The sequence below is a fragment of the Xiphias gladius genome, chromosome 15 (assembly GCF_016859285.1).
Source record: "Xiphias gladius isolate SHS-SW01 ecotype Sanya breed wild chromosome 15, ASM1685928v1, whole genome shotgun sequence".
In the NCBI taxonomy this organism is placed as follows: Eukaryota; Metazoa; Chordata; class Actinopteri; order Istiophoriformes; family Xiphiidae; genus Xiphias; species Xiphias gladius.
Window position 1 is genome coordinate 10,188,972 of NC_053414.1, and position 22,236 is coordinate 10,211,207.

General features: G+C 39.4%; 1 long non-coding RNA gene across 1 annotated transcript in view; it reads left to right on the plus strand.

Annotated features, from left to right (window-relative positions):
* Positions 1 to 408: 408 nt before the first annotated feature.
* Positions 409 to 22,236, plus strand: part of LOC120800526 — a 35,833-nt gene continuing 14,005 nt past the window's right edge. Inside the window, exons 1-2 of the long non-coding RNA XR_005708991.1 lie at positions 409 to 540; positions 7,782 to 7,993. This is a non-coding gene — a long non-coding RNA (uncharacterized LOC120800526). The remainder of the gene's footprint in view (positions 541 to 7,781; positions 7,994 to 22,236) is intronic.

The window sequence follows — 22,236 nt, forward strand, 5'->3', positions numbered from 1 at the left end:
TAAATGAACCTTGAGGTGACACTGTCTTATCATCTGCTGATCCCAAGGTCAAGACTGAACTTTGAACTAAATCAATCCATGCAACCAATCTAAAAAGAGTGCACATGCATTTTATTGCACATGCGGACTGTTTTGGATGATGTTAGGCTTATACATTCACAGTAAAACAGTAGATAATGAGGTAAGTCAACAGCTGAATAAGCAAGTCCTCTGTTAGTGCAAATTGCCTGGCAGTATCCATGGTGACTAATGTCTCTCGCTCATGGCAGGGAGTTGCAAGCGTTTCCCAAAGTTTACCGGCTTTCATACCCTCCCCCCTTAATCCGCATTGTCCTCCACAGCCTCAGGTCTGACTTCATACAGAGTAAGACTCCTTAGTGTTTGTGGGTAGGAATCAGTTTGGGAAAGTGCCCGAGTTTTTAACACCGGAGCACAGGCGCGTGACATCATGTTTAGACAGCTGGAGTTCAACCAGCGGCATTAATATTTAGACCCTTCGGCTCACATGAAGGAGATGATCCGATGACCTCGTACGGCATGGTATGCGCACAGACAAAAACATATCATTTATATAATGACCACCTGTCAGCACACTTTGATCTTTCACATGGACATGGAGTGAGATACGCATGCTGATAGTTGAGGGCTGCAGCTTATTTGGGTTATTCATTCTTGTTGACAGTCAAATTATGACTCCACCTAACTAACACCATGAGCGAATTTCTCATGGTGAAGGTGAATTTAGTTCATCACCAAGCCAGTCTCTCGCTCCTGGCCGCTTGAGCACTGTGATCTGTCCTCTCTCAGAGTGTCCCGCTCGCTTCCACATTAATCTGCCGTTATGATGTGTTTTGATGAAGTCCTCTGTGTTTGGTGGGTTTTATTCTACACTGTTGCTGTACAGTACTTTCAATGCATAAAAAGAGCCAAATCCAGATGAGGATACATCAATAAACACCATAGACTTTTGGACTTTTGCACTTTTGCGGTCTTTTCCTACTGATCTAGATAAATACATAATCTTGGGAACATGTACCAGCGTGGAAAATGGAAAGTCTGCGCCTGATATTTCATACCTAAGTTATGCCCTATTGGGCTTACTCATTTATCATTTTATTCAAACTTTAATTGGCTGCGAATGAACTATGGCAACTTTTTTTGGATGGACTGAAAATATTTTCCTTTTTGGTCCATTTGATCCATTTCATTTACATGGATATGGTTTGACCGATTGACAGTTATTTATATATTTATCATCATATTATCTTAATGTAATTTTTTTTTTCCATTTTCGATGTATTTCTACACATGCATGCAGGCAGAAACATACAAGAAGCTTCAGATTATATAATAAATATACAGATCTGGGATAAGATTTTGCAAATGACAAAACTGGAAAATCATGCCATTACATTTATTAAGCGCATACAATATAAAAAAAAAACAACAACCGATAGGTAAATTACAATAATAAATACAACACTTCACACAGAAAAGAAAAATCCATGCTACAGCTCTAGGTCAGCTGGCTGGTCGGTCACAACCGGAGTATTAAGCACATCAGTTTTTGCGTGGGAACACATAATGGACCTACAACTAATATTCTGTGGCAAAAAATTCATGTCAGATCTCATTTGCGATTTGTTATCACGCAAAAAATCATGGGGGTCCCAGTTTATCGAATTAAACTTTTCGTCCTGCCCCACCCACTTCTACCTCTGGAAATGCCACCATGCTCTGCTTGAGTGATTCGCTGCTCCTCATAGGAAAAGAATGGGGGAAAGCATCTCCACTTAGCTCTCTGCATCTGCATCTGGCACAGCTTCACTGTAAGACTGTTACCTAACACATTATGTAAGAGGTGGTGTTAGGTGTGTGTGTGTGTGTGTGTGTGTGTGTGTGTACGTGATGGACAGCTGAAAATGGCAATCAGGGCAAGCAGTCGAAGTATAGCAGATGTTTCTCTGCTAAAGCTGGTGATACATTATGTCTGTATGTACATTAGAGATATTAATTTGTAACTGGTCTGCAATGAGCTGCACTTTATCATAGCACTATGACAATAGTGCTAATACAAATACCATAACCACATTCATCTTCATCTTTGAAGCTACTATGCAGCTCAACTAAGTTTATGGTGCAAGTTTGAAAAGACATACTGTGTACTGAAGTTACACATGGAGAGGATTTTTGATTTAAACAGTTTATGAAATAAGATGACAGGGCAATATAACTTGGTTTCATCTATAAATTGATTTGCCCTCCAGTACCTTCTGCACACAGAGGTGTATACAGAATGCACATGGAAGTAAATTACATACTGGTGCAGTACATAAAAGCAGGCCTGGGCAGGTCACATCCACATATCATGCAGCCACACAGCAGTGGACTGCAGACCAGCAGACTCCATGGATGACGCACAGACCCAGCCCATGCATGGTGAGTGTGTGTGTGTGTGTGTATGTGTCATATGCAGAGTAGTGAGAATTCTGCAAAAGTAGATCAGCAAGCGGCAGACAACTATGTTGGTCATTAGTGGGCTTATCAAATTACTTTACAGAGCTTATAATCAGAGTAAATATTCACAGTCACACAGTGATAAGTCTGTAACGGAAGTTTTCTGATTACAAAGAGATGATGAAGTCTGTTGAAGGAGGAAAACACAGTGATCCACACAACCATAACTAACTGTGATATTTAATGTTTACATCCACTATAATTGACACTACTGCCAAATGGTAATAAAGCACCTCCCCACCTCTTTGAAGGCAATGGTAAGCTCTTGGTGTAACCATGATTTAACACATGAATTTGGTGTTCTAAGACAGGACCCACCAACCCACTCGCCAGAAAGAGGGCTGCTTTCGGTGGACTGGATTTTGTTCATTCACATGTTTGAGTGTTCAATGTCAGTGTTTTTTAATTGTTAATTTCTACAATATCCACATATCAACACATGCGAAGACATGCCAGTGTGGTCGAAACAATAGTTAGTTGAGAAGTTTGATACCTCTCTAAAGGTCTGTATGGTAAATAAAACAGCCAGCTAACTTAGCTTAGCACAAAGCCTGCAAACAGCTAGTCTGGCTCTGTCAGGATGGTAGCAAACTCCACCTGCCAGGACCTCTAAAGCTCACTAATTTACACATTATATCTCATTTGTTTGATTCATAACAAAAACCTAAGTGTAAAAACAACAAAAGGTAGTTTTACACAGGGTTATGTACCAAACTATTTATTTATTTATTTTTTTAACATGAAAGGTTGCCAGGTAACCAATGAGACATTACCGGTCCTGGCCAAGAAATAGTCTGACACATAACTCCCATAAAATACAGATTAAACAAAGGACCTACAACTTGGTATTGAGCTTTAGAAGTGCTGATAGGCACTTGTATACTGCCATTGTATAGTGCCAATCTAGCGGATCCTTTTTCCAGTGTTAATGCCGTGTTTATTCTGCTAGCTGGCAGCTTGCAGTACCTTCACAGTTAATGGACAGACATGTGAGTGGTATCACTCTCAACTATCAGCAAGTCGGCAAATGAGTGCATTTTCCCACAGTATCGAGTTAGCCCTTTAAGGTTAGGGAACTAAAGGAAAAGTGACAGAAATGCAACATTTTTTTTTTCCATTCATTAGTACGGGGGCTACGTACAATATAATAATAAACATTACCATTACACACAAATATCAGCTAGAAATGTACATTGAGCACATTAAAGCAAAGATGAACTGCTGGTTTGTGATGGCACAAAAACTCCAATTACTGGCATGACAGCTGGACGTTCTACTCACCCTTCCACCGCCCGGACCTCTACACCGTCCCTCTCTGCCCCACTGCATAAAGGTACTTCCTGCACTGGCACTTACTGTTGGCACTGGACATAAATTGTGCTGCTGAATCATCCAAGACGAACATGATTCCTAGGGATACTGGGCTGATCTAACAAAGACAGCATATGGTTCGATTTGTGTTACGCTTTTCAAAGTACTTGAGTTCCCTTTAATCCTCACTTCACTGTCTCCACCGCCATCACACAACACTATCATTTTCTCTGTTTCCAGTTTACTTCCATTGACAAAACTCTAGAATTTCTTATGTGGTGCACGGTGTTGCAGATATGAAGATATTCAGTGATATTTTATATGACTAAATTTATGCAGCGATAGTCGCTGTAATTGGATCCTGTTATTTTATTCTTTTGGCAGCCTGAAGGGACATGGAATAGTTTAACCAGTTTAACCAATGAAATGTTTCCACACTCTTTCTACACGCATCTAAGACTTTTTAAGGGATGAACATGTCATCAGTATCCTGTCCTATAATATAAAAGCGTAGAGCAGAAACAGAAAATTGGCAAATCATCATCTTTTCTAACTCGTGTAAACAGCTTGATCATGTTTTTTTCAGCAATAGATTAAGTGCAATAATTACACTGTTGAATGCGCACAACAGATTGTAATGAATAAGTCATTGAATGTTCATTTATATCTTTTACACTGACACCAGCCTCATTTTATTCTGCAGCTATCAGTTTTAATCTTTAAAATGTAGTGTGCGTACGTACACCTTCTCAGCATGAAATCACCCTTGACGCTGCCAGTCACTTCCTCGATCTTTTTCAGCTCATCCCTCGTCGAGCTGTGCTCACTGCGACATCTGTTCTCTGCCTCTTTCCCAGAGTCAGGAGGGAATGTCAACTTATTGATACTTGTTTTTTAAGGAGGCGTGACTCATGCCACATCAGTTTTGCAGCTTCACAGAAGCGATTGTACAATCATGTACCTGCACGGCCTGAGAAAGCCCCTGTGCCGTTACTCTCTTAACAGCTCTGAAAATTGTTTCACACCTTGGGGTAAAAGTCAGGGAAACATCTATCATATTAAAGGTGATGCAGAGGCTTTCTGAAAACATGGTTGCTGTGTACAATTTTAAGCTGAATGCCTCTTATCAAAATCAAATACATGGACGTTTACAGCCTTTTTTATGAGAAACATTTGGCATTTTCCATCATGCAATCAACTGTTTAAAGTGAAAGGGAATCCTGTCTGCTTTCTCTTCAGTTATCCTTTTTCATAAATGTTGCACATCAAGGTCTCAGATAGAGAGGGCGCCTGGTCAAGTCACTCCAGCACTTATAAATGTCTGGAAGGAGAAACCAATAAAGTTCCTCACCGGTAAAGGTGAAATTTGTTTTTTAATTTGTGGGAAAATGGTGAATGTCAGGGTTGCCTGTAACAGCACAGGCAGAGAGGACCCAAATGCAGACTCAAAGACTGGCTGATGCAGTGAAGTAGCTTTAATGAATGAAAACTGTCTTACAGGTAGACAGGTGGACAAGCAGGAATGATGGGTAGACAGGCAGGCAGGCAGGCAAGTATAGGCAACAGGTAACTTAACACAGGTAGTAGGCACATAGAAAAACACAAGGGAACATAAAAAGACAATCCGGGGAGGAGCTTGGCCCGGGAGAAGTGAGCAGGGGCTGGATACAGGGGCTGGGGGGGAACCGTGGAGCAGACTGTGACATTGGAGATGTTGCTTCCCCAGATAAATGTTGTTTGGGGAAGCTTCAACAAGTCAACAGATGATTTGAACTATGCTAATTTTTTCAACTATAAACTTTATGTAACCCTTTGCATAAAACTAGACCAAACCACACAAATATACTTGGAATATACATAATACAAGACATGTGTTTGAGGAATGCAACTGTATAAGACAAAACATATATTGAGCTTTGTTTGGGTGACAAAGATGTATCGTGTTTGGACCAAAGTGATCATATGTATGAGCAGTAGAGTATTAGAATATGCTGCAGGAATGCTTTGAGAAGTTTCTTTGGATGTTTTATGCCATTTTTCTGGAATGAAAAATTGTTACCATTGGAATCGACTTAAATTCAGGCTGAATCTCTGTGGAGGATGAAGCTACCAGCTTTTAACAGCTGCTTTTCCAGCCTAAAGGGCTACATTTTGAGTTAAGTTGATGCCAATGATGGTTTACAGGAAAATACAGAATGATGGATCAATGATACGAGTGCTATAAAAAGCCAAAACCGTGCGTAATAGTTTATAGTTATGGGAGCCACTTTGGTCACTTTGTACCGCATCGCTGAGGGTCTCAACAACTGGTACAATTGCACTTCTCCTAAGCAGCTTTTTTTTTTTTTTGACAAGTCTAATTTGGGGAGGAACTGACAGAAGCACTGATATGCAAACCAGTGATTAAGGGCTTGTGTACATCTTTTTATGACTATGGGAATGGAAATTGAGGCCAGTGCACGTGCATCCACTCCATATGATTGAAATGATGATTGACTGATTCATAAAACCCCCACTATGCGTATACGTAGCTTTGTAATTGTAAATAAAGGAAAGGATTTGTATATGTCTTTGTGCGTACACAGAGTTTTGTGGTGATTTTACACATTTTTTCAACAGGTACCAGGTGTTTTTGGACTATCAGTATTTTGGTTAAAAGATCACAGTCATGCTTTCAATTGTTACTTGACATAGTTTTAACTAGGGTGTTTGGAACTAAAATAATTACATAGGTTGTTCATCTCACCTTGGTGCTTAGGTGCATGAATATTGACACTTTATTTACTATACAGAAATTCATGGAAAGCATGGCTGCCTAAAAGGTGTGCCATGTTAATAAGCATATTAAACAACTATTTCCTTCAGATAACACAATTTTTTTCCTTGACTGTACTTTTTTTGCACAAGTCATACTTGAATCTTCTTCAAAAATTCATGCCTTCTTTCGTGTCAAGAAAAGACTGCCTCTCCAAATTAGTCTTATATGTGAAGCCACATATGAGATTTCAGAACAGTCCAACAGTAATGCAGTAAATGTTAAAAACTAGATAGTATTGTATTTACAAGTGTCCCTGACAGCATGGAAAACTATGGCGTTACCTCACTTTGATGTGTTGAGATAAAAGCTCTTCAAAGACCCCTGAGTCCAGCACACCAGGGCTCAAAACTGAGCCAAGTCCCCCCCCCCCCAACACCACCACCACCACACACACACACACACACACACACACACACACACACACACACACACACACACACACACACACACACACACACACACACACACACACAGATACAGATACACAAACACTCCACCACAAGGGCATCCTGTCAGAAGTAGATCCACACCAAGTCCTGTGCCACTGCCCTGGAGCCATGAGGTATATCTTGTGCCTAGAATTTGTTGGAATATGTTAGCCAGTTTAATTTGCTCAACTGAATCTGAAACATAACTCTGAAATAAGTACAAATTATTCATTTATGTGATAAATTGTGCTGCTTTATCTAAAGCAGAAAAAAAATCATAGACACAATGCCCCACTTCTGCTGAGAGATGAGCTTAACATATTGTCCTGTTGGTGAATGATTTGAAACTGTGTTTGTACTGGATTTTTTTTTTTTGGCCATACAATGATTTTTCCTTGTTATATATGAGATAGTATGCATTGTATGACAAAATATTGTCCATCAAAATCAACAAAAAACCTTTCGACATATTTGAAACCTGTGAATTTCACTGATAATGATGTCCTTCTTTGCCCTGGGATGGTCAGAAAAATAAAGGATGCAAAACACTCATCGTCAGCACTGGCCAAACACGGTCATGCACACGTGACGAATATTGACATGCTTACCTTACAGTTTCCTACCCCTGCAGCTTGCCCTTGTATAGATCGTCAGGCTTTTAAAAAACAGCTAGCAAGCTCTCGTTGCATTTGCTCTGTCCCCCACAGTGACACCGGTCTGCTGACTCACAACATCCATGACTTTGGGAAAGATAAGTGGTTGTTACGACTGTCATAGTGTGAAGTGCAACATGGACCTGGGGGGATGAAGAGAGAATTCGGGGGCTACATTACATACAAACCACACACACCGCTGACTGGGATGGAAAGGATGAGTGAACAGCTGCAAAACGATCGTGAGTTGCCCTTGACTTACAAAGGTATGACATGTCAGAGATGCTAGCTGTCAATGAGCCTTAGCTTAGTGAAGAAGGGCAAAGCCAGTTCCATTGTTTTTGTCTTACAGTATTACCTAAATCAGACAGGTTATTGTACAAGCTACAGTACGAAATTAGGTTTCAAACTTGGGTCAAACCTTAACTTTCAGTTCAATTTTCCTGTGTATCAATCTCAGTGTTTTGGTGATCTTTGCAACAGCAGACTGAACTTGCCGTCGGCAGGCACTTGGAGGGAAGATGGTACTATATGTATATTGCTCAGAATCACAGGTGAAAGTGCCCTCGAGAAACATACTGGTAGTAGTGGGGATGATGAAAAGACCGTTTGACTCCAGTGCACTTGTCCCTCTGTGATACGGAGAGGTTGAAGTGCAAACTGTAAATGAACAGAACCAGAACATGTTTATTTTTTTACTGAATTTTGGTTGAACACTGACAGACAATGAGTACAGGGTAGAATAGGTTCAGCTTTACCGTATGTACAGCATTTTAATGTTGTGAGATAATTTTAACTAGTTTATATACTGTTGAGGGGATTATTCAGTATAAGGGCATCACAGTTTAGAAGCTCATTAAATAAAATCTTCATCTATAAAGGACCTAGTGACCAGAGTCAGCCGCTGGTATAGGCAGCATAGGCAAATGCTAAAGGTAACACAGTACTGTAGGGATGCACAACAGCCCGGGGAATAAATAAATAGATTGCATAAATGATTCAAATACTGAACATGAACATAAATACATAAAAACACTCTTCAGACCACAAAACAGTTTGGCCAAAACTTTGACATGTCCATGTAGATTAAAAGGAGAATCTGGAATGAGATATCAGTGTGGATTTTTTTTTTTCAATATATAGTAAACTAGTAAACTACAGAACTAGTAAAATACATAGTAAACTACAGTTGGAACACTGCCCTAATGATATACAAGGTTTAAAGAGGGTGAGGGGAGGTGACATGATTAGCTATCATTAAAATTCATTGCAGCTCCACCTACTGTTTGGGAAATATTTTGGTACGTTATTTATCGGGGGTCAGGTACGGCCACTTTGGCGAAAGGCAGCACTGCTAGTAACTATAGCTGTCAAATAAATGTACAAATATGTGCCTCTGAAATGCAGTGGAGTAGAAATATAAAGTGTCATATACAGTACATATACACATATATATACATACATACACACACACACACACACACACACACACACACACATGTACCCCACATTATTTATATTTTATTTATTATTTATATTTTATTTCATTATTTAAACCATGTTTTAACCCCGATTGGTCTGTGACCTAACTGGACACTTCCATTCTTAATTTTTTCCCCAATTGACCTTGAACCCTGAACTAACAACATGCCCACCTTGTGCAGAGTAGCGATACCCCCCTTTTTATGACCCTGCCCTTTGGACACTGTGGACACACCGGATGCTTGCCAGTTAAACGGACAACCTTCTCCTTTACTATCTCTTGTGGAGCCCTGCTCAGCACTTCACAGAGGCCGGCAAGTCTCTATTCTAACTAGCTAATTAAAAACGTGTCAATCACACATTAGAGGAAAAGCCCATGGGAAGTTAGGGAAGGGAAGGGCATATTCTTATTTTGAATATTGACTATTGTGATTCATGTGGAATCAAAGCACTGCTGAATGATCTGAAAGCGCGGCATGGTGGCTTGCTGCTGTTGTGAGTGTCGGCAAAAGTTTTTAGTTTAGTTTGATGTGCACGATCTTTGAGAAATTAGAGGGGAAACTTTTTGCAACTAGGGTAATGATTTGCATGTGTTATTTGCACTATTCTTTTGGAGCAGTGCCCCTCAAGAAGCTGATGATAACAGACATTAGCCGGGACAGTGACAGATGCTGATAGAATAACAAAACCATATTTCATGACAAAGATCTTTTTTGCTCTGTTTCACCACACAGTATAAACTGTGTCTGTTTTGCTCTTTGTCTGTGTCTCATCTCTTTAATTGTTTTTTATTTTTTGTATTTTTGAACCAACTACTCACATTAACATTTCAATGAAACATGATGATGTTTCCATTACATCCCTCTCCCTACAGCATGTATATAAGTGCTAATGTGAGGGCTAGTGGACTGCGTTGTGTACATGTGAGCCTGCCTCGGTCAACACAGTGCAATAATTGGCAACCGTCTGTATAAACATTCATCCAAGTCAAACAATGTGTATGTCTTTATATTTACAGTTCCTTGGTTATGTTTATAAGTTTGCTGCGCTGCACCGTTATGATGTCTTGTGTGTCGTGTTTTCACAGAACAGATAGTGGATATAGAAGTTATGATGAAACAGGTGGGAAAACCTAATGCAGGTTTTGCAGTAACACTAAGAAGGGTCTTCAGTGAGCAGACGGCTGAGTGCTTCACAACCAGTTTTGTATCCACCTCACAGCTGTGGAAGCACTTTGCTTTAGTAGATGGCTTAAGAAAAGCTCTTGTTGTGGAGTGCTCAAAGATGTACATAGTTTTCTTCACATGGAGGCGTCACATCAATAATGGCCTTTGTGTGGTTAATACATTAGTTTAATGATTGAGTACTGCACTTCCAGTTTCCACTCAACTTTGCTTAAAATGCTGTAAACCTGCGTTTTTAGAGAGATGTGAGTAATTAATGTATTTAGTGGAAGCAATTAGCACTAATCTGCATCCAAAAGGCTGAGAGTTGTTGGAAGAGCCCCAAGATGCCACTACACCCCATTATTTCAGCCACAATGGAGTATGAATTTTGGCAGCTCATATCACTGGTGCTCAATCATGGCACAGCAAGTGAAGGCTTCATCAGGGGCTGATGATTGATAGCTTATATTTGGTCTTTAGCCTATTTAAGCAGAAACTTAGATGTGTTTTTAGCCTGAGGCTGTTGTTTAAAAAGAGTGGGAGGAAAGAATAATATCTGTAGCTAGGATAACTCGTAATTGGATATCCTACATTTGGTTTAAATCAGTTGATTCGTCTTTGGCAAGATGATTTTGTGCTTTACCGTCCATCTTTCTTTCTTTTAGGATTAGGGTCCATACATAGGGTCCATGACTTATTTTGAGGTTGCAATTTCAAAAAAGTTCTTGCACACATTTGTCTCTATGAAATTTAATCAATAAAGTGAGTGCAAATGATGGACTATGTGTGGTATTGATTTTACAACTTATTTTGGGATAAAATATCTAATCCCTATCTGAAATAATTCTTCTGTTATTATCTAGACTTATTAGTGTAAGATAATAACAGAATCAAATACCATATTGGCCTCAGTGGCTCCTAAAAAGAGTTTTGCATTATCGGTTGTTTGCAGTCTTGATGGTGCTTGACTACACTAGGCTACCAAGTTTTTTTGTGTTTTGTTAGCATTAGTAACTGTTCCTGATGGTTTGTGTAACGTGATTTGGAAGAAATAAGAAATAAAGCGAGTACAAATCGGCATTTAACGTTTTTTCTGCTGAAACACAGGAGACCAAATCATTCTGGTACTGGTGTCTCGCACTAGACACAAGTTGGGGGGGGCTGCATTTTCTTGGTAATATCTTTATATTTCTTCCCTGATACAAAAACTTTATACTTTAAGCCCAAGAGGGTTAAATGAGGAATTCGATTTGGCGCCGGTTTTGTAGAGTCTACAGGATTATATTTGTTGTCAGATTTCACAATTTTTGGCTGGACTGCAACAGCAGGACCAGCCCTACAAACACGAATGTCTGTCACTAACTGCCTGAGTGATTAGGTTACACCAGTGGTCAGCTGAATGCCGCGTGACTGAGTGATGAAGTTACACTATTAGTCGGCCGACCATGTGTTGGAGTTTCCCCATTGGCCGTTGCTCTTTCATAATGAATCGGCGCAAACAGTTTTCTATTACATCATCAGTGGGGTGTTTACAGGCAGTGTTGCCAATTTAGCACCTTTGTCACTAGAGTTACTGATTTTCACACCCCATTTAGTGACATTTTTTCCCCAGCAAAGTGCACAAACCCATTAACAACAGGTGCTTCAAGTACCAGAACAAAACACTGCCACCAGTACCACCACCAAAGGTTCAACTGTCCTCTGACACACCAGACGACAACCTTGAGAAAGCCCATTGCCCTCAACAAAGTGTGGAACACTATGCAAAAAATACTTTCGACAGGTCATTTGTCAATAGTCTCCCAATTCTCTAAAATATAACCTGATATATGATATGATTTAACTACAGGGACTTGAAGAAGAAATACCATGCGTGGACACACATCACTAAGGAAATTAACCACTTAATCTTGTGCCAATATAGAGGCAACGGGAGAATTTAACTGCCCGATCAGAGTTGAGCATATTATTACTGCTAAACATGCCCACAAGTTTCAGGCTTGTGAGAATCCAGAGAGAGCAAGCTGCTATGAGTCCATTTGCATGAAGAGGGTTTAGTGAGCTAATGTGTGAGTTTACTTCACTTTTATGTAACATTCAGGTGGCATGATCCCGATTTTATTTGTTTTAATTGGAGATTGACATTGTAGCCAAGCTTTTTTTTGTCCCTTGAAATATTTCCATTTAGTTTTTAGCACAGCCAACATTGTGTTGCTTACATAATGCAGCACTGCTGCAATTCTAAAGACACTGTATAGCATGTAAAATTGGTGAATGTGTTTTCTCCACTTTCTTGTGTTTTTCTGGGGGTGTGGTGTAGCTGGCATCTCTACCTGTTTCCAAGATGTCTTCCCCGTCCTTAGACTTAACTCTGTGTTTAACCTGGAGCCCCGGTTCCAAAGACAGTGCTGACTAAGATTATTGTGCATCATATGTAATGATGACTCAGTACCCGATTGTTTAATTAGCATTTTCTAAGTTCACATAGCATTTTGCTAATTAGTATTTTGCTTATCATCATCATAATGTTCATTAGAGACATTACACCAAGGAGTTTTACTCTGAAATTATATAACAGTTTTGTGCTTTGCATATAAAAATGATGATGAGTAATACTTTTATACAGTTCATACGTCTCAAATTGGCTGATTAAACATATAAGATGTTTTCTCATATAGTTTTACAGACTGGTGATACATTAAAGGAAAAACCTGAGTGGAGAAACATGTCGAATGCAGATGCTCCTACACGGTGCAGGTGCAGATGCATTGCATGGTACAATTAAGCAGTTAACATCCAATCATGCTCTGTGGCATGATTGGATGTTCACTGTGCTGAGCAGGCCTAGTTGGTTCTGATTTTGTATCAAGCTGGCAATAGGAAAAGATCTAAGTGACTTTGGGTCACTCAAAGAGTTCACTGTTGGGGCACGGATGGCAAGAGTCACAGTCACAAAGACTGCTCAACTGGCTAGTGTTTCAATACGGATCAGTGACTGAAGTACTACAAATCGGTGCAAAGTTGTTCTGAGTGATCACCTTTATCCTATGACGAAACATTTCAATCCTGATGGGATGAGTATGAAAATGATGTGAATCACATGCTACGGCCTTTGCAGTCACCAGGTTTCAACCCAACTGAATAACTATGGGAGATTTTTGGACTGACGTGTTAGACAGCGCTCTCTACCAGCATCACCATCAAAACAACAGATGAGGGAATATCTTTTGGAAGAATGGTGTCCATCCCTCCAGTAGAGATCCAGAGACTTGTAAGATCAATGCCAAGGCGCACTGAAGCTGTTCTGGCGGCACGTGTGGTGACCCAACACCTTACTGAGACACTTTATGTTGGTTTTTCCTTTAATTTTTCACCCGTCTGTAGATTCTCTCAATCCATTTATGTAACTGGGTGTCTCAATAAAAGCTCATGAGCAGAAGACAATTTTTTCCACATTGACGAGTGTTACTTAGACAGTCAGTGACAGCTAAATAGATTGATTTGATCTGAATTCCGCTCAGATCAGAATGAAACTAATGTGATTTTGAGCTCAGTATGTCATGATGTTATACTATCTGGGTATATCTCTGTAATGTAATATGACATATTTGCCAGACATCGGTACCACCTGACTGTTGCACAATTCATGCACCCTGTTGTAATAACTCTGTCTAATTCGGGGGGTGAAAATTACATCTGATGTAAGGAACATGTCATGAATGTTCTCCACCTGGCTTTCGCTGCGGCATGCAGCATCTCTACGGCTGTAACGTTTTTTTCTCTCTCTCTCCAACAAAAGATATGTATGGGTGGCAAATGTACCACTTTCCTGCAGCTGCACATTACTTAACCGGGAGAAAATTGAGTTCTCCTTTCAGTAATTCTTCAATTAAACTGCAATAACTTACAGTGTAGCAGTTGCATCCACAGTAGCAGCTTTCATTAAAGTCATTCTGACTTTTAATTACAAAAAAACAGCCTGCAACTATTACTTAATACCTGTATGTAGTAATTTGCCCCCTTGCCATTACAATTATGGCTGCCTAATGGAAACCCCATTTAATAATATACACAAGTAACCTTATAGATTCCATTTAGTGGATTATTAACTCCGCCAAGGAGGTTATGTTTTCACCCGTTTCTGTTTTTTGGTTTGTTGAACCCATTACATTTTGGGGCAGATCTGGTTAAAGAGGAGGATCCAGGAGGTTTTTATTCTTTTTTTAATCACTTTACCTAACATTGCGAGATAGGGCATTGTTCTCGACATTTTCGTCAATACTTGGCCCAGTTGGAGGTATGCTCTCTACTGAGTTTCATTCTAGTTTATAGCATGTATAACTCCATGGCAGAAACAAATTTAGAAAAGTGAATCTACACAGCAACCCTAACTGTGAGAATGATCAGTTGTAATAGCATATCTTACAAAAAACAAACAAACAATTTAAATTACTTGCCGACAAAAGTTCCAATTCACTTCATCACATGGTTTGATGTTTGTGGAAATATTCCATGGTTTACAGAAGAAAAGCTTCCTGTTCTTCCTACAGGACCCCTGTACTGTGGACCTTGTCTGATTTTCAGCCAAAACCCAGATCATCATAACAGCAAGACTAACAAGAGCAACAACAACAAAGTCTAGATGCCATTTATATAAAAATATTATGAATAATATTTGAAATTCTGCTTGGGTCAGTCAGCCGCATGGCCATGTTGTTTTGCTGACACAGGCCCCTCATTAGAACCAGTTGCTGATTAAAAACAAGCCCATCTCGTCATCCTCCTATTCCCTCCCTCTCCCGTCTTCTCCTCCACATTCTGTCCTTCCCTGTGCTGTTGGTTCAACATCAAAGGGACCAATTTGCATAGAGCAAGAAGGGAGTACTGTGAGCCAACCTTGTTTAGCTAGTCAGTGTTCTGGTCGCGCTTAATGGCTGCTGACAGATGAAAGGAAAACCGTTCCGCTGCCCAAACCTCAGTACAGTACAGCCTCTTCTTTTCAAACGGGCATAATAAAAGATCATTTTTACAGTTAAAGTGAACATCTTCATAACTATCTACAAGTATGCACATAATAATTAGGGTTTGATTGAGAACAATAACACAAAAACTTCAGTCACCATTATGACCAGCGATGAACTCCTTGCTGTATAATTTACTTGTATATCATTACTGGTTTCATGATCCTGTTTTTGCTGTTACGTGCAATTTTACCACTTAGATGGACGACTAAGCGCAGATTGTTATGATGATATTAGACGATTCTTAGCTGACATTATTAGTGCCTGACCACAACGTCACATAAATCACAGTGACGGCGTTCGTTCTGAACGGGTCTGTATGTGTTTGTGTCCGCATGCTTAAGCATGTATTCGAGCATGTGTTTACAAGGTAATTGCATGCGTGCTTGCTACGCATCGCTGCTTTAACTCACCTGTAATGAGGTTATGGATTCTATTTCCATGGCAGCGCCAAGACTGGCAGAGGGAGCGCCACACAGGTTGCTCGTTTCTTGACCTTGAAACGCTCTTTCCCCATTTGCGAGGTATTTTTGTTCCCAGTGCAGCGCGCCCAGTACAAAGATGAGAGGAAGATGTGCAAACAGAAAAAACGAGCAAGCAAGTTTTTTTTTTCTTACAATAAGTCTCTGTATGTCACAACCAGTGTTTTAATCAGTGATGGACAGTGAGGCATTGCTTAGTAACACATTACAGTGATATAAAGGAATTAAAATTTGGAATTCAGAATTTACATTACAGTTACTAATACCTGCGTAAGACAGTAAATGGGTCATACAATTGTCAAATGTATTTTCTGTAATGGTAACAATTGTGCTTATCTGAGCTGCAAATGTGCACTCAGATACATTCGAGTAGCTGTTTTTTATTTAAAAATAATTATACGTATATGTACATGTGTAATTATATGTAGTACATTAAACCCACATCCCGAGCAGACCACGCGCACCTCCCAATTTGGGAGTCAGCTCGAATGCAAACCATCTGCGACGTATGGCTACCCATAACCCCCCTATATGCGTAGGTTCGAAGAGGTGCTTGAGTAAATAAGAAAATTGTGTAACGTGTAAAAAGCTTATTAATTAATAATAATCCCGTGGTGTTCTGTACAGGGAAGAGGAGTGAACTAAGACTGAAGCAACATTATCATAATTCTTTGTTATTCCGACCGTTTAGGGGTAAGGCTTGTTTGCTCTCCTATCGGGCGTTTGATGGATGGTTGATATCAGTTTTTTGGTGTTTCTGTGAGCAGTGGACAGACGCGTTAACTTAGTAACATGAGACTTGCTAATGTTGGCTGGCTTGCTAACATTAGCCACTAACAAGTCTACATTCAAAAATTACCCGTTCCGTGGCCGGTGTGAGCCCCTTGCAAGATGGTGTCTAGTTTTTCATTCAATTATTCTAGATTAAAATGGTTCTGTCCGGAAATGATCAGCTAGTATGAACATTAGTACAAACATTTATAGTTGATTAGAACAGTCTTTCCCTATTAAAGCTGAATGCACATGCTGTGCCGGATGGCTAGTTTAGAGTACTATACCAAATCAAGCACTGCTGTAAACTTTGTAACTTTTGTGTAGTAAATTAAATTTGTGAGAGATCATAATATATAATGCAACAAAGGAAAGGAAACTATTATCTACAGTGTGATTCGATCAGACCATGACTGTCACAAAAAGGTAACTTCAAAAGAATACGACCAAACAACAGCTTACGTCTGATGGAAGCCAATTGTGCTCCTGGTGCACCAGCTCGATCCGATTTTGTGCACACGCACACACAGATGGAAACCTGGATATTCTCATATCGAGGTAAACGCAAGCTTAAGAATATTATGCCTCACCTGACAACGTTCAACAGAATGATAATGGAATCGTCAAGCTACTGTCAGATTAAGGAAGCCACCTGCCTATGTTTACTTTGATTTTTCAGTCAACCTGTCCGGTTGAGCTCGTCTGCCTGTTGGACTCAACTTCTTGCAATCACTCCATTGATCGGCTGCCCCCTGTGGAACTACACGCTTGCTAACACGTAAATAAAAAAACATGCTTTCCATGCAGAAAGAGAGATTTGAGGTGTATTTGGCACGATGGCAACTGAACACACACATTTAACTTAAGATGGTGCAGAGGACCAAACCTACTTATCAGAAGATCAATAATATATTCAATAACACTGTGAAATAATATAATAAAGAAAGAAAATCGTGTTACAAGAACCAGGTATGAAGGACCAAACCTGGCTTATTAGGAGATTAATAAATGAATGAGTAAAACAGAGGAATAATGTGAGAAGGAAAGCCAACATTAGGTTATTAAGGGCCTTGTAAACACATTCTTTGACAGTTTTTGAGGTTTCTTGTCAGCACTGTGATTATGATCCTGAAAGGCAAATTTGAACAAACTATAATTAATGTATGAAAGGAAAATTTAATCACAAGGAAAATACAGCTGAGGTGGGACTCAAATATAAAATACAATGTGTAGAATTCATTTCATATTAATTGCTTTATATATTTAATATGATATTTTCTTTCAGTTTTTGTGGATATTATGTTTATTTTTTCAGAATGTATTTTCTCAATTTCTTAGATTAATTTATTGATTTATTGTTTCTTAATAAGACAGGTTCAGTAGTTATTGTATCATATGAGAAATTATAGCTTTCTAAGCTCATATCTCAGTTTCTGGGGCAAACCTTAGGGGCAATTCACACTAAATGAAGGGCCACCATTAATTTTTCATTATTTATTGTTTTTAGTTTATTATTTTTTTCTCAGTACATTGAATTACTTTTTTAAAAACTTTTTTTTAAACATTAAAACCTTTTTTCAAAAATAATGAGAAAGAAAGCAAACATTAACCAGGTTACAATATCTAAGTATGTAGGACCTGACTTATTAGAAGATGAAAAATTAATTGAGTAAAACAACAAAAATAATAATAGACATAAAGCCAACAATAACCAGGATACTTAAAGCATTGTAACTTCGCTATGCATTGCCTTTTATTCAATACCAATTCAATTAATTACTTACATTTAAGTACCAAAATGGATGACTTTTATTTTTTTGGTATCATTCTCTGTTATGTGATTTTTGATTGATGATTGCAGCAAATTCTGTCCTTTAAAAAGTATGAATTCTGACAAAATAAAAATATCTTACCAATAGCTTATTTGGCTACCCGCTGTCTGCACTGAGCCTTGTCTTGCTCAAATGCAAAAGCAGGTGGAAATTTACAGACTGTATGTACAGCAGAGAATGCACAATGACTTCAGAGGCGAAGTCGCTGTAGCGCCACTGTTTTCCAGATTAGATTTCTCTGCCTCGCCATCTGGGGAGAAATTCAACTCTTGCTTAGTCCGTCCCCAGTGAGACGCCTTTGAGAGCTTCAATTGTGAACAGCATGAGGCAGAAGAGAAGCCATTTTCTGAAACTGCTGAGGGTGCTTTGTGGTTGAGGCTTTTTTTTTTTTTTTTTAGGGCCAGACAGCTGAATGCTCTTTTCTGGCCAAGTCAATCATCTGACCTCAAGTCAGCTGAGTATCTGTCTCAATTGCTGAAGACTGAAGCCAAAAAAAAAAAAAAAGAAAGGAAATGGGAAAAAGATAAAACAAGCTGGAAGTGAAAGTGGCTGCAGTAAAGGGCCGCCAGATTACCAAGGAAGAAACAAAGAGTGTGCCGCAATCTTTGTGCAGTTTTCAGGCAGATATGAACAATGACAATGTTTAAATATTAAATGACTCATGTCAATTTGCCCAATTGATTTTGCCCCGTATAACATCTGGCGGGACAAACAGCTGTAACACCAACGTGTATAATCTAATGTGGATGTAGATGCCCTCAAATTAAAGCAACAGTTACAAATTTCAGGACGTGCACTTATTTGCTTTCTTATCAAGAGTTAGATGAGAAGAACAATACCATTCCCATGACTGCACATTAAGTACAGAGCTAGAACCATGAGGTGGGTAGCTTAGCTTAGCATAAAGGCTGTAAGCAGGGGGAAACGGCTCCCCAAAGTTCTCTCCAAATTTCCTCCTGGCAGCAGCTTCACTTTCATTGCACAGTCATGAATTTAGTATTGTATGGTGCAAGGTAAGGGACAAAATTAAGTCTACCGAGAAGTCAGCGGAGGCTATATCCTTGCTGAAAGCCAGCTACTGATCTGTGCAACGATAAGCCGGCGCTGGTAACTGAGAGGCCCGGTAGTGGTAAATGAGAGGCCAGCGGTATCTCGTCCTTATCACTCACTGAGGCTTATCATTGGACAGATCAGTAGCTGGCTTCGGCAAGGATATAGCCTTCGCCGACTTCTCAGTATCCTTAATTTTGTCCCTTACCCTGCGCCATAACATTGATCCTATCGTATATACTGGAACTAAGCTGGAAAGCAGATGAGAATATTTCCCAACATGTGGATATATTCCTTTAAAGCTGAAATCTTGACGCTTAAACCTTTTCACCCTGGGTGTCTGTCTCTCCCTTCCTGGGACGACAAAGTCTTGAATCTATTGCACTATAATGCACTGCAGTGACCATGTTGCAGACCCTGTAGCATGCTTTGCTGCATCTCTCCAAGGAAAACATTAAATCTTCTTGTTAACCGTCCAATGCTCTTTTCAATTACATTTGTCTGCCATCCAGCTACTGAAAAATCACCGATCACAAGTCACCAAGACAGCTGTATATTTAATTTACTTCTGGAATGTCAAGACACTAGGCAAATGCCTTCAGATAAACATTTATCCATTCTGCATTAGCATTAGCTGTGAAGACCCACAAATCTCATCAGTAATAATTAAGAGTAGTAAATTGTATGATTTGATCTGTTACAATTAAGCCGATAATCAGAAATTTCCAGTCATCTCTTCAGGGGATAAATTCTATTCCCAAGTGTCAGGACAGACATGGCTGTGCTTACATTACTTAAATGCTCTCACTGAGTACCTCCTAGTCATGAGTATAGCCAGGCTGTTTGGACACACCTTAACGACTAAGAAGTTTGCTTATATAGTCACCAGTGTGCCAATTAGAGATTGCGGATATGATGTGCCTATGTTAAAAAAAAAAAAAAAAAAAAGTTGATAAAATGACCTAAAAGTGAAACCACAATGTGTCAGTAATTTAGTAATTTAGTACTCTGACTCCCCATAGGCACCATCACACAGTTGCTTTATTTCATCAAAACTGTGTGTGATCAAATGTGATCTTAAATTGGGCATAAATCAATTTTACTGCAAGTGTTCATCATGTAAGATCGGTCTCTCAATAGAATCATCCGTCTGGACCGATGGCATGTAAGCGCACATCCGTAGGCTCAACTGATGCTTGAAATATAAATATATATTAATTCAGACTTTACCGAATAATAATGAATGTCTTGGTTTGTTTAATGAGCACTTCTGTGCGCATCGTACTGCAAGTGCCAGTGCGTTTACGTGTAGCCCCACAGACTGCAACAGTCTACACAGACTACACAGATTGCCATTTTTTAATTGCAATTTTTGTTCTGACATGCACGATGTCTTCATTAAGCTGGATTTATAGGTATCAGTTAAGGGTAGGCACCGCAGGCTACGCAGTAACTAACATGCACCTCTTAAAAAAAAAGTGTGACATGCCAGATCTAATGTGGCTATGAAGATACCATGGCAACACGGCAAAGGCAAAAACTGTGATTGGTCAGCTTTGGCTGCCTGGGCTTTCACCTACAGGCTTTCTGATGCTCGCGTACTGTTGATGATGGGGACAACATAAGCAAGTTGAAGCAAAGCTTGTCCATCTCCCCTGCACCTCTTTTGCTCACTGCAATTATCACTCTGTGTGACAGTGGATGAAAGAATGTAGACATGGTTGCACAGCAATACTCTGTTCAGTAAAGAGACAAGGCAAAATAGAAGTTACCTTGAAGTAACGACTGTTCTATAAGTACGTGCGTCGCCCACCATCGCTGAATGTCACACAGTAAATGAAACAAACTAAACACAATTGCTGTGGGAAATATTATTGAAGCACAGCCCAGCCTGATCACGTACAATACATCCATATTGAATTGTGGAGGTGAAAGGTCAAGTATAATCCTTTAACTAGCCGGTGACCAGCACGTGAAACACATTTGGAACAAGACCTAGATGTCGGTTGTGTTCAGCTAATGTCACAATGCCATTAAGCCAAAGTATTAAAATTAGATATTACAAGGGGGTTGGCAAATCCATGTCTTCGTTAAAACAATACAGCAACTTGTCACGGTGGTGGAAAATTGGAGACGACAAAGAATTGCAAACAAAGAAAAGTGAAATCAACAGAGCAAACTGAAATCAAAGTGATTCGGTTCACACCTAATTTCTCCCAAGGGATTAAGGGGAATTTTGAGAAAGACCCATTTGTTTGCGTGATAACAGTGATTTTCTTGAATATGCCAGTCTTTTTCGAGAGTCTGAGTTCGGTGTCATGTGCTTGTGATTAAATGCCTGACTGGCCTTTTTCCTCAATCCCTCTTTTAACTTACAAGCAGTCTTTTCTGCCATTTCTGTGATGATGATCATAATTCTTAAAGCGTGTTAAAAAAAAAAAAAAAAAAAAAAAGTAGGTGCAAAGCTCTTTAGGTAGCAGTGCTAAATAAAAAATTACTTTTTTCATAGCTGTTAGTCATATTAAAATGTATTTTCCCTCACCAAGAGCAGGCAAATCAGGAACTGATTATTTAGTCAATACATTACCATGTGAAATGGAAAGGAGTGATGGCTTCAGCAGCACCATAAATATCACAGGTCCAAACATCACTGAAGGGCAGAGTAGCATTAGTGTTATGTTCATGCTGAAGTCTGCAGATTATTC